Source organism: Nicotiana sylvestris, chromosome 5 (genome assembly GCF_000393655.2).
Source record: "Nicotiana sylvestris chromosome 5, ASM39365v2, whole genome shotgun sequence".
Classification (NCBI taxonomy): Eukaryota; Viridiplantae; Streptophyta; class Magnoliopsida; order Solanales; family Solanaceae; genus Nicotiana; species Nicotiana sylvestris.
This window is the reverse complement of record NC_091061.1, coordinates 94338019-94352152: the sequence shown is the minus strand read 5'-3', so window position 1 is coordinate 94352152 and position 14134 is coordinate 94338019.

Below are 14134 nucleotides of genomic sequence, written 5' to 3'. Positions count from 1 at the left end.
TGGAGCTGGGTATGTATTTTGGTTGACTGGCGCATGCCATTGTGCGTGGGTCAGAGGTTATCTATATGTTTGGGCATGGTGGATAGAAAAATGGGGGTCTGGTGGTGGGTAGTAGTGTTGGGGTGGATTATACAGGGTATGGGGGTAGGTTTAGTGGTGGGAACGAGGTTGATGATAGTGGTGAGGTGAATCCCTGGGTCCGAACCAAGCTCCTGAATAAATCATTGCTACATCCTCTTTCTTCTTCTTTCCAAATACTCCCTCAGTTCCGCTTTGAATGGCCTGGGTGGTAGCCTTAATAGCCAAACAGCTCATGATTTTGTTTGTATTGAGCCCTTCTTCTACCATACCGCCCATCTTTACCACTTAATTGAAGGACTTGCCTATAACTGATACCAGATGACCGTAATAAGTAGGTTCTAAGGCATGTAGAAAATAATCCACCATTTCACTTTCTTTCATTGGAGGGTCAACCCTTGCTGCATGTTCTCTCCACCTAAAACCATACTCCCTGAAACTCTCATTGTGCTTTTTCTCAAGTTTCATCAAAGACAGACGATCCGGATTAATCTTGAGATTGTACTGGAAGTGACAAGAAAATGGCTGGGCTAGATCATCCCATGTGTACCATCATCCGTGATCCTGCCTAGTGTACCATTCCAGCCCAAACCACTTAGTCTTTGACTGAAATATGCCATTAGCAACTCGTCTTTCCCGCCAGCTCCCCTCATTTTGCTACAGAAACCTCTCAAGTGCACCACTAGATCACCGTGCCCATCATACAAATCAAACTTGGTCATCTTAAACCTTGCCGGAAACTGAACATCTAGGAATAGACATAAATCCTTGTAAGCCATGCTTAAGTGACCTCCCAACCCCCGCATGTCTCTGAATGACTGTTCCAAGCTCTTAACTTTCCTGAACATCTCCTTATGTTTGGAAACTTTAGATGGTTTCTCGGTTTCCATAAGGAGATCAAAATGAGGAGTGTAGGAATAGGGTTCTAGAGCTTTGAAAGTGGGTTCGGGGGGGCAATATTGGTTATCATGGGCTTGGAATAAGGGATCACTGGAGGATCTGTGGATTATAGCGGGTGGGGTGCCACGAAGACAAGAGTGACTGGTGGAGGAGGGTATGGAACTAGTTTGGGTGGTGGAGCTTGTGGTGTTTGGGAGGTGGTTCTCTGGTAGTGGTGGTAATTGGAAAAGCTCGGGGATGAATCGGTAGCAGGAGGTTCCTGAGACTGAGCCAATGGAGGGCCGAAAGTAGGGTTGGCGGGATAAAGTGGTGGTGGTTGCCCTTTTGCCCATGCCTAGTATGTTTCGGCCATCTGCTATTTCAGCTTATACATCTTTTCTTTCATCAAATTAACCTCCGACTCTTCTACCTCTCTCGAAGGATCGATAACACACGCATCAAGTTCTTGATTAGCTATGATCATCTTGTTTTTGGACCGGGTGTTGTATGGGTGAGTTGCCAGAATGCCACACAAACTAACCATCTGCCTGTTACTTGACAACAACAACAAATTTGTTAGCGATCAAGGTTTAACAGATAGACAACTAAGCAGTTAACCGTTTCTATTGTGCATTTGCTCGGTTGCTTGTGTCATCCCAGCTTTCCCTTATTTCCATTTACAACCTCTCTTTTTCTCTTCTTTTTTTTTCTTTTCATTCTTGCCTTTCTTTGCTTGATTTCCCTTTGTTTTTTATTCTCTCATTTCTTGTTTTGCCATTGTTTCCTTCTCACGGTTTCTTATTTTCTCTCTCTCTTTTTTTCTTTTTCTCTCTTGTTTTTTCCTCTTTTTTTTCTTTCTCTCTTTTCCTTTCTCTTTTTTTCTTTTGGTTATGATCGAATCCTATGGAGATTGCCTACGTATCATGACCTCGCATGAATCAGATCTTTGCATAGTTCTGGAAGATAAGTGTAAAAATAAAAACATTTAGGATTTTCAAATTTTTCATAAAACGGTAATGTTTTGATTATAACGACTCATCCTATCAAGTTAATCATAAAAACTAACAGACTTGAAAAGGGAAACTAACAGACTCCGACAAACTCTAACAGAAAAATGAAAATACAGACTCGAATATCATGAATACATCAATGCCTCAAATGCTCCTGGGGCCCGCGGGACATTTTTGGTCTTGCCACGGGCCTACGCGCTAAATCCCCTTGAAGATGGTAGAGATATTCCATTATCTGGTGGACAAAGGTTATTACAGTGGCAAAGAACATGGATCTAGTCATGTCCTCACATCTAATGCATTTCATTGCGATGTAGTCGGCGATCCTTCTGACCCTTTCTCTTATGACGCCCTTTTCTTGCAACAAACGCCCAATCTGCTGGGCCCTAGCTTCCAAAGTTTGCTCAGCTACATGATTTTGTTCTTGAAGTTGTTGCAAATCTCTTTCTAATTGTGCCATTGTTGCATAACAGTGTTCTCTTTCTGCTTTAAAGTCTTTTGCCTGCTTAATCATTTTGTTCTCAAGGAAGATGATCTTTTTCTTCAATCCCACAACCTCATTGTCATATTTCTCTTTTAACTGTTTAACAAAGCATGCTCGTTCCTCCGCATTCTTGGCCAATTTCGTTGGAGATCTTGCTAGTTCTCCTTTAGCCTTGTTCAGATCAAAACCATATTCACCCACTTTCTGCCTAAGGTTACCTATAAGCTTTTCATCTTTTGCACTTCTAGCGGGGTTTTCGGCTGCTATTTTCATTTCCCGAATATGGGCTCGAAGGGCCTCATTTTCTTTGGCTAACCTTTTCTTTTCGCCTTCGGCTTCATGTACATGGAGATCATTGTTGAATTCCATGTTTCTTAGCTTCTCTTTCAAGGCATGAATCTCAGCTTGATATGTCTTTTCTTTTCCCCCCATGCCAACCTTTCTTGGATTTTGTCGTCAAAAGCTTGAACATGAGGTCTTTTGGCAGGCCTCTCGGGCTGGGGCTCCATCTTGTTGTTTACACAAGACCTTTTCTCAAACCAAGCAGCATAGTTTGGTTCTACTTCCCCCTTTACCACATTTGGTACCTGAGTGCCATTTTTCAAATACCGACAGTTATTACAATCTTGCTAAACTAAAGCCTCGGGTAACGCAGCTTCTTGATGCAGCTCTATGACCTAGGTGCTTAGATCTTCATCTTCAGGCACAATCTGATATCTTCCCAATTGCCTTAAGGCCCTCTGCGGTGCATATGGCTGGATATTCTTTACACCCATTAACCTCAGGTAGCCCTTGGTAGTAGTCATGTATATGGCTTCTGTCCTTGGGAGCCATCCTATAGTCCATTCAATTTGATTTTCTCTCAATTTTCTCAAATAGGACACCCAAGCTTCAAACCCTTCTGGTGGTTTGTAGTCTTCCACCCTTTCCTCATACTTTTTGATGAAATTATTCCCGTCCGAAGAATATCTCATGAACTTAGGATGACGGAGAAGGTGTTCGATCATCCACATTTGAAGAAGAACCTGACAACCTTCGAAAAATTGAGCCCCAGATTTGCACAAGGTTAATGCCCGGTAAATGTCCGCCAGCACTAATGGGACAAGTGTGTGATCTTTTTTGTCGACGAGGACCTGTGCGATTCTGGACATACGAACATCTATAGTGCCCTCCGCATTCGGAAAGACCATGACCCCTAGAAATGCCACGATGAAAGCAAGCCTACAATGAATTTTCCATATGCTCTTGTCTTATCTGTTATTCAACCCCTTTTCATGTGTTTCAAACCCTGCTGAGTGCCCGAACCTGTAATACAGAAAGTAGAAAGAACAACACCCTTTGCTTACGTGGGCCTTGTTCATTTATTTGCTGATATTTAGATGATCGAAGAACTTGTGCATCGAGGGAGCCTTGGGGAATATGAGTTGTTGCTTCCTCAAATCTCGTCCAAACTTAATGTACCCGACCATTTCCTCTAAAGTAGGGGTGATCTCAAAATCCGAGAAACGAAAAACATTGTGGACAGGGTCCCAAAAAGTTACCAAAGCCTTGATTAGATCTTCCTGTTGTTTAATCTTAAAAATGTTTATAAGGGCACCCAACTGCTCTTTCACCCATTTCTGACCATCTTCATCTAGATCATTCCACCACATACGCAAGTGCAACTGAGCCTGTTCCCTGACCACTTCTGGTGGATCCTGGATAGTATTCATTTGTTCCTGTGGAAGGTTAAGGTTAGGGTTGACTCTAGTGGACCCTTTGTAAATCAGATTTCCAATTTTACACGAAAAATTAAAGGACCATGATTCTTTCCCCTATATGCCAATTTTAGCCAAATGACTGTTTTTGCAAACGTGGCCCCTTCCCAATTCCACATGAATTTTGAGGCCGGGGAGGACTATTTTATGACACTTCACAAACTTGTCCTTTCTTTTACGAAAATAGCCCTTCGATTACTGAAAATACTCTAAGGCTGTCTTGGAAAGAATGGTTTAAGACATTGCCGAAGCTGGATCGGCTCATTTTGACCAAAACTCCGAACTACATTTACTTGACACATCCTTTCTTTTACAAATGACTGTCTTTTTTTTTTTTCAAAAATAAGGCTGAACCTTATGTAGGTTGCCTACGTATCTCACATCCGGTGAGAATCAAACCTACATAGTTCAGTCAGTTTTGACACACGGTAATGCGAGGTACAAGATTGATGCTCACTCGCCAAGGGTTTTTAGTGATTTAGGGAGTGGATTCGGGTGTTTTTGTTTTGGAGAAGAAGAACAATACGCGTCTCTTGGTTTAGGGGAATTAGGGTTCTTTGGGGGGGGGGAATGTTATCACCTGGATCACAGGGTCGGGTCAGGGCCTTGGGTCGCGGGTTAAGGCAGATTCAGGAGAGGATATAATGTTGGACTTCCTTCAATTTTTGGGCCAAATCCCCCAATTCCAATTACCTCTCTTACTTTACTTCAATTTCCTAATTGCTTCTTCTTTTTTTCAAAATTAAAATTAAGACATAAATTAATTCTTAAACTAAATTAACTTACAATATTAGATTAATCACTCAACATAGTATTTTCACCAATTAATTAAATCCTAAATTAAAGAAAAACTATAAAAAGTACAATTAAAAAGTTAAAGACGCAAAAGAGTTTTTTTTGTAATTTTCTATTTTTTTAAAACAACTAACTTACTAATTAACCTAAAAATGAAAAATTAAGTCCTAAATGCAAATGCATGGTATTTTTGTATTTTTCATGATTTAAGTAAAATAAAATGCACACAAATTATCACAAAATCCTATAAAATTGTAAAAATGGAGAAAAATTATTTTTCTTGAATTTATGGGAGTAATTCATATAGTGCAAAAATTACGTGCAAACAGTATAAATAACTTCTTTTTCCATTTTTAATCATCAAATAGTTTTGTAACGTAGATGCGCTCGTGGGTTCGACTTTCTTAACCATTTTGGGCAATTTTATCTATTTTTCATCATTGAATCTTGTTATTTACCTTAGTGAGTAATTAATATGAGTTGTACTTCATCTATTTCTTGTTTTTCTTCTTTAATTATGAGTAGCTAGACCCATAAGCTAGGGTTGTGGCTCAACCCTAGTATGGGTAATTGATGGGTCTTGTATTTTAGGGCTAGATTGACTATTAGTGTGATATTTGGGCCAATTTCATGGTTAATTGCTGAATTAGTGGTTGAAAACACTAGTTTGTGTTTAGTTGACTAGGGATCTTCTTGAGAAAGAGAGCCTAAGTCTCCGAAATTGGTCCAAAGTGGGGCGTACTCAAGAGATTGATAGCCCCAATTAAAGGGTTAAACCTCGAGAGAGTAGTACCCGACTTGAACGCTAGTTGCTTGTGCAAATTTGTATACCCAATTGATCTTGAGAAAGTCAATTCGGGCAAAATCACTCGAACCACCGAGAGGTATAGAGTGGGTAATATCGTGCAATGGTTATATCATACTCCCCAATTATGTCAATTGTGTCTTAGATTCAATTACCCATCAATTAACCACCTAGGTGAAAGTCATTACCTTAGTGCCTTTTAAACCATTTGAACAACCCTTTTTAGTTTAACTCTTAGCTTAATCTAGTTGCATTTACCATTTGTATTTTGATAATAGTAGAAGTAAGAAGAAACCCCCAAAAATGAGTAGAAGTGTAATTTGGAACACATACGCAACTCTACACTAGATAGATACTCGATTCCAAATTCTAGCCCTCTGTGGAAATTGATCCCGACCCTAAATCAGGTAAAAGCTGCTCCGACCCTCTCTCGCTACTCAATAGTAGTGCAGAGTAGGACGCGATCACTTTTTGGCGTCGTTGCTGGGGAGCTAACGGTTTTGGCTATCTATTTAGTTAGTTTTGTGTATTGTTCTTCTTTCCTTATTTGTTACTTACTTGTTTGTGTCACAACTTAGGTACCAAATGGCTGCGATGGAAACGTGATTGCGGGGGAGGAGGTAGATGATATCGGAGATGATGAGGTGCCTCTTGTACCTCAAGGACAACGTAGAGGCTGCAATGCCAATAGTAATCCCAATGACAATATTTTAGACCCTCCTCTGCCACCTCCAAGAGTGGCTCCCAGAGTACTTCCGAACCAGGGCTATTCAAGTGCTATTGTCCCACCCCAAATCCAGGCGGGCAATTTTCAGATAACCAATGTGATGTTGATGTTAGTTGAGCAGCATGGGTATTTCATGGGCGCTGCAACTCAAAATGCCTACAAACATCTCAAGGGGTTCGTGGATACATGCTGGGGGAGCAAGTAGACGAATGTGTCTGAGGATGCTCTTAGGTTGAGACTCTTCCCATTATCACTTCGGAGGAAGGCATTAGATTGGCTCGAGAGACTTCCCAACCATTCCATCACAACTTGGGATGAGTTGGCAGACAAATTCATTGCTAAATTTTTCTCGCCAGGACATATGGCGGCATTGCATGATGAGATATTGTCCTTCAAGCAAGAGCCCATAGAACCTTTGCATGAGATTTGGGAGCGTTATAGAGCGATGGTGAAGGAATGCCCCAACAATAATATGACCGAGGCTATGATCCAACAAACCTTCTACCGGGCTATTAACACCACAAACCAATGCATAGTGAACAAACTAGCTGGGGGCAACTTTATGAAGGTGTCGTGTGATGAGGCATGTTATATACTTGATGAGATCACTGACACTTCTTCTGCAAGGCAAAGTAGAGCAAATGTGCCCAAGGGTGACCCTATGGTTACTCATTTGCACAAAGAATTGCATGACCATGGGCAAGCTATAGCGGAGTTGACAACTACTATGAACCAATTGGCTAAGGCACAGTTGTAACAAGTCCAAAACCCTCGCTAAGTGAATGCCATGGAGGGTGTCAATATGCTTGTCAACAAGAAAAGGCAAAGAAGGCAACAAAATCAAGGGAATTTTGAGCAATTTGATGATGATTGTGATAGATTTCAAAATGATGGTTATGATGGCCAAAGTGAAGAGGTTAAATATATAAACAACTATCAAGGCCAACGGGGCAACTCTTCCAACCAACAACAGTGAAAACCTCAAGGCAATTAGGGCAACCAACAACAAAACAGTGGTAATTGGGGGAACAGCAACCAAAAAAACAACTGCGGCAATCAGAACAACAATCAAGGCAACCAAGGGAATTAGAATGGTAATAACAACAATTGGGGTGGCAATAACAATCAAGGTGGATGGAACAATGGAAACCAAGGAAACCGGGGGCAGGGCTTTCAAAGGCCCCCAATGTACCAACAACCGAACAATCCGCCCCCATTTCCATCTCAAGGTCCTAGTTCTTCTAGCAATGATATGGGTAGAATTAAAATGATGTTCGAACAGATGATGAAGAAGAATGTGGATTCTGATGCACAGTTGGCTTCCCACAATACCTCTATCAGAAACTTGGAGGTGCCGTTAGGCCAAATCTCACTGACTTTAAATACTCGCCCTAACGGTACTCTACTAAGTGATACGGTAGTGAACTCGAAGGGTGGGAATGACCATGTTATGGTGGTTGCAACAAGAAGTGGGAGAGGCGGTGATGTGAATGCCTCCAAACAAAAGCAAATCTGGGATGATGAGGTTGAGTTGCAAGCGAATGAAGTCCCTTTGGTAGTTGAAGATGTGGTTGATGAAAATGTGAACAACGAAGTGAGGATTGATATTCAAGATGTCGAGGTGGAAACTCAAAATGATGTGAACTCATCTAGGGAACACATAATTGACATGCTGGAGCTTGTTGTGCCAAAAGCCAAGGCTCTTTTGCCAAGGCCACCTCCACTTTATCCTCAAAGGCTTGCGAAGCAGAAAAATGATAATCAATTTAAAAAGTTCATTGATATGATGAAGAGCTTGTCCATTAATGTGCCCTTGGTAGAGGCTCTTGAAATAATGTTGGGCTATGCAAAATTCATGAAAGACTTGGTCACAAAGAAGCATTCCATGGATTGTGAAACTATAAAGATGACTCACCAAGTTAGTGCTATAGTGCATTCAATGGCCCCGAAGCTTGAAGATCTCGGTGCTTTCACCATTCCTTGCACCATTGGGAGTACGGACTTTGCCAAGGCTCTTTATGATTTGGGAGCTAGTATCAATTTGATGCCCTACTCAGTTTTCAAAACTTTGGGTATTGGGCAACCTAGGCTGACCATGAGGTTACAAATGACGGATAGATCGATGAAGAGACCATTGGGATTATTGATGATGTACTTGTCCGGGTGGACAAATTTATCTTGCCAGCTAACCTGGTGATCTTGGACTGCGAGGTGGACTATGAAGTTCCTATCATATTGGGAAGACCTTTCCTAGCTACGGGGAAGACATTGGTTGATGTGGAAGCAGGGGAACTCACCTTCCGAGTGGGTGATGAAAAGGTGATCTTTCATGTGTGCAAGTCTATGAAGCAGCCCAATAGTACTGAGGTGTGCTCTTTTGTTGACCTCGTCACAGCAGTGATAATTGATGACACCAGTGCAATGGTCAATATAGAGGACCCATTGGAGGCTGTATTGTTGAATCTTGATGTCAATGAGGATGCAAGCCGAGTAGAGTGCGTGAATGCTTTACATGGAATGAGCTCTTATTCTTATGAGCCTAGGAAATTGTCTTTGGATCTCGAGAATAGAAAGACTCCACCAACTAAACCTTCAATTGAGGAGCCTGTGGTGTTGGAGTTGAAACCACTGCATCCACACCTCAGGTATGAGTTCTTAGGCTCAAATTCTACTTTACCAGTTATTCTTTCTTCTTACCTTACTAACATACAGGTTGATGCCACATTGGTGGTGCTTCAAAAGCAAAAAAGGCAATTGGATGGACTTTAACTGATATTCGGGGAATAAGCCCCGCATTCTGTATGCACAAGATTATTCTGGAAGATGATGCAAAGCCCTCCTTAGAGCATCAAAGGAGGTTGAACGAGGCAATGCAGGAAGTTGTGAAAAAGGAGGTAATCAAGCGATTGGATGTCGGGGTTGTGTATCCCATCTCTGATAGCTCTTGGACTTCGCAGGTACAATGTGTACCAAAGAAGGGTGGCATGACCGTGGTTACAAATTCCAAAAAATGAGTTGATTCCTACAAGAACCATCACCAATTGGAGGGTATGCATGGATTACCACAAGTTGAATAAAGTGACACGCAAGGATCACTTTCCTTTGCCTTTCCTTGACCAAATGCTAGACCGACTTGTTGGGCGTGCCTTATATTGCTTCTTGGATGGGTATTCTGGGTACAACTAAATCTTGATTGCTCCGGAAGATCAGGAGAAGACCACATTCACTTGTCCATATGACACTTTTTCCTTCTCTAGGATGCCTTTTGGATTGTGTAATGCACCGGCTACATTTCAGCGGTGTATGATGGCCATTTTCACTGATATGGTGGAAGACATTTTGGAGATGTTCATGGACGACTTTAGTGTTGTGGGGGATTCATTTGATGAGTGCTTGAAGAATCTTGATAGGGTGTTTGCCCGTTGTGAAGAAACAAATCTTGTCCTCAATTGGGAGAAATGCCACTTTATGGTGGAAGAAGGAATAGTTCTTAGGCATAAAATTTTGAAGCATGGCATTGAGGTGGATAAAGCAAAGATCGATGTGATTTCAAGGCTCCCTCCCCCTACATCCATCAAGGGAGTTCGATGTTTTCTTGGGCATGCGGGGTTCTACCGGAGATTTATCAAAGACTTTTCGAAGGTAGTGAATCTCTTGTGCAAGTTGTTGGAAAAAGATGCTAAGTTCTGTTTGGTGACAAGTGTATGCAAGCCTTTGAACTTCTCAAGCATAGGTTGACCACCACGCCTATCATCACCGCGCCTAATTGGAGCTTGCCCTTTGAGCTCATGTGTGATGCGAGCGATGTTGCGGTTGGGGCGGTTTTGGGTCAATGAGTGAACAAAATGTTTCATCCGGTGTACTATGCGAGCAAAACAATGAATGATGCTCAAGTTAACTATATGGTGATCGAGAAGAAACTTTTGGCTATTGTGTTTGCTATGGAAAAATTTCGGCCGTATCTTATGGGTGCTAAGGTTATTATTCATACCGACCTGAACTCCAGTACTTGATGACGAAGAAGGACTCCAAATCTAGACTGATGCGATGGGTCTTATTGCTTCAAGAGTTTGATTTGGATATTGTGGACTAGAAAGGTAGTGAGAACCAAGTGGCAGACCACTTGTCCCGCTTGGAGGAGGAGGGAAGGCCTCGTGATGGCCTAGAAATCAATGATTCATTTACCGATGAACAACTCCTTTCGGTGTCAATGAATGATATGCCATGGTTTGCCGATGTTGCTAATTTCCTTGTGACTAGTATAATCCCGTGTGAGCTCTCTTCTAACCAAAGGAAGAAGCTCAAGCGGAATAGTTTGGATTTCTATTGGGATGAGCCGTACATGTTCAAGATTTCACGGATGGTGTGATTCGAAGGTGTGTCCCGGAGGAAGAGCAATTGAGTATCTTGGAGGCTTGTCATTCCTCTCCCTATGGTGTCCATCATGGCGGGGCGAGGACGACTTCTAAAGTTCTTAGTTGTGGCTTTTGTTGGCCAACTTTGTTCAAATATGCGGGTAATTTTGTGAAGAGATGCGACGAATGCCAAAGAGTGGGTGGAATTTCGAAGAAAGATGAGATGCCTCTCAATACAATTCTTAAGGTTGATATTTTTTATGTATGGGGCATAGATTTCATAGGCCCATTTGTTAGCTCTTGCGGGAGCACTTACATTCTTGTGGCGGTTGATTATGTTTCAAAGTGGGTTGAAGCGGTGGCTTTTCCCAACAATGAGGCCCGGAGTGATGTTTCATTTCTCAAGAAGAGCATTTTTACAAGGTTTGGTACTCCTCGTGCAATCATAAGTGATGGGGGTCTCATTTTTGCAATAGAGCTTTCGACACTTTGCTTTCAAAGTATGGTGTCAATCACAAAGTTTCTACCCCCTATCATCCTCAAGAAAGTGGTCAAGTGGAAGTCTCCAACAGGGAAATCAAAAGCATATTGTCAAAGACGGTCAATGCAAATAGGACCGATTGGTCGAAGAAGTTGGATGACGCTCTATGGGCTTATAGGACTACTTACAAGACTTCGATTAGTATGTCTCCGAATCGGTTGATGTTTGGGAAAGCTTTCCATCTACCGGTTGAGTTAGAGCACAAGGCCATGTGGGCTTTGAGGAAGCTAAATCTTGAGTGGGAAGTTGCAGCCAATCTTCGTGTGTTGTAGCTTAATGAACTTGATGAATGTCGATTTCATGCCTACTCCAGTTCGTCCTTGTACAAGGACAAGATGAAGTACCTTCATGATAAATATGCTCGTGGAAAGGAGTTTAAAGTAGGTGATTTGGTTCTCTGGTTCAATTCTCGGTTACGTCGGTTTTCGGGTAAGCTTAAATCAAAATAGAGTGGACCGTTTGAAGTAGTGTTGGTAACCCCTTTTGGTGCTCTTGATTTGAAAACAAAAATGGAGAGGTCTTCAAAGTTAATGGGCACTGGGTCAAGCATTAGCTTGGAAAAATTGATGACAGCCACGTGGTGGCACTTCTTCATTTCAAATGATGTGATGGTAACCTGCATCGTGCTGCGACGTTAAAATCAGGTGCTTCTTGGGAGGCAACCCATGTGTTTTTTTTTCTTTGTAGTATAGGATTGATTTTTGGGCTAACTGGTTGTGAGATGTTACAGGATTGTGTTGATGCAGTGTAGGACTTAGTGGAAAAAAGTGTCAGGTCTCTGAAGTTGTTAATACGGCCGCACTACATTTAGTGCGGACCGCACTGGTGAGGGTGAAATGTAGAACTCTCTGATGTTTGCCACTACGGCTGCACTACATTTTGTATGGTCCGTGGTGGACCACTACGGTCACAGTCCATTTTGTGCGGACCGCAGTATGTTGCCTCCTCAAGCTTGAAAATAGTTGTGCAGTGCGGACCATGGCCCATTTTGTGCGGTCCGCACTGGTTGGTGAGACTAGGCCCCAGGTCCTTTTCTATAAATAGGGCCTGAGGCCCTCCTTTTACCCTTTTCGAACCTTTGGATCTCAGAAGCTTTAAGACATTGTTCATCACTTCCCTTGCTTGTAACTAATTGTTTGGACTCGTTATTCTTCATTTCATCTCATATCTGGTACCATTACATTCCTTTTACTTGTTCTCTTTTTTTACTTTCTTTTAATTTGTGTTTCTTGCTTTCCTTTCTCTTCTTCCCGTATTTTCTTTTATATAATAGATTAAGGTAGTTAATCTTTGGATTAATATAAACATAGTTAGTTACATATGCTGGGCAAACTCTTAGGGACAGGACTTGGGTGTTAATTAAGCTTAAAATAAAAAATCCGTGAACCCTAATTTAGTACCACAGCTGGGCACTCAGTGCAGACCACGATCGTTTTTATGCTGTCTGCGGTGCCCCTATGCAGTCCATAGTACCATTTTGTGCAGACCACACTACTTATTGTTCTAAAAGTTGAACCTTAGGGAATGCGGTTGCACTACATTTTGTGCGGACCGCACTACATTTTATGCGGCCCGCACTGTCTGGATACAGAGAGTGGGAAGTCTGAACCCCACCTCTGTGCGTACCGCATGGCTATTTTGTGCGATCCGCATTGGCCCCTGTGTGGCCGCACACCATTTTGTGCGGTCCGCACTGGGTGACTTCTGCAACATGTCTGCAACTTTTCCTTCCTTTCCTATAACTCTGCTTCTTAACTGCTTCTATTGATACTAACAAGTTTATTAGATGGTGTTTGCAGACAATGGTGAAACAATGAGGTAAAGGTTCTAAACAACCAGGCAGAGGTGAATCCTCCCGGAGAGGGAAACAGAAAATGATTAAACTCATTCCCCAAGTTAGGCAAAAAATCAAAAACATGAGGAAGATGATTAAAGCAGCTGATAGAGCCACTGACATGTCGGGGAGTGAGTATGAGCCCTCTCGGGAGATCTCTTCAGAATCCGTGCCAGAATACATCCCTGATTGGACAGAGCAGAATAGACTAAGAGACACACCTCCAGCATCCCCCACTGCTCAAGTGTCAATGAACGTATCTTCTGGGTCGTCTGAGGGATCAGAAGCAGGTAGTGGAGATGAATACTCTACCTCTCCCACGGCTTCTTTATCCGGAGAGGGTGCATTAAGGGACGATGAGGAAATATGAGGAGAAGAAGAAGTCGGAGAAGGAGGTGAACCACAGGTGGGGGGTATTGCTAGAACTAGGAAGCCGGAGGTGTGGCAGGACCGGTTTGTTAGTGAGATAGCATATCATAAATTCTAGGAATGGTGGCCGGTGAGAAAGTTGATCCTGGAGAGGAGTTTTGTAGATAGAGACTTGCTACCTCACAACCCCAATGTGAGGATGCAGTTTAGGGCGAGAGTAGGCTGGGAGCATTTTTTTGATGAGTGTGTGGATGCCAACGAACACTTGGTCAAGGAATTCTACACCAACGTTGCCCACATCAAAAAGGGCTCCAAGGTGACCAAGGTTAGAAACCTGAAAGTGCTGTTTGACGGGAATACAATAAACAATTACCTTGGGTTCAATGAGTAGGATGAGACCCTATACATGGCAAAGATGGAAATGGGCAAGGAGGTCAGTCCCTGGCTAGCACAATACCTGGCAATCCCGGGTACCACCCCTGACTAGTTGACTGCGGGCG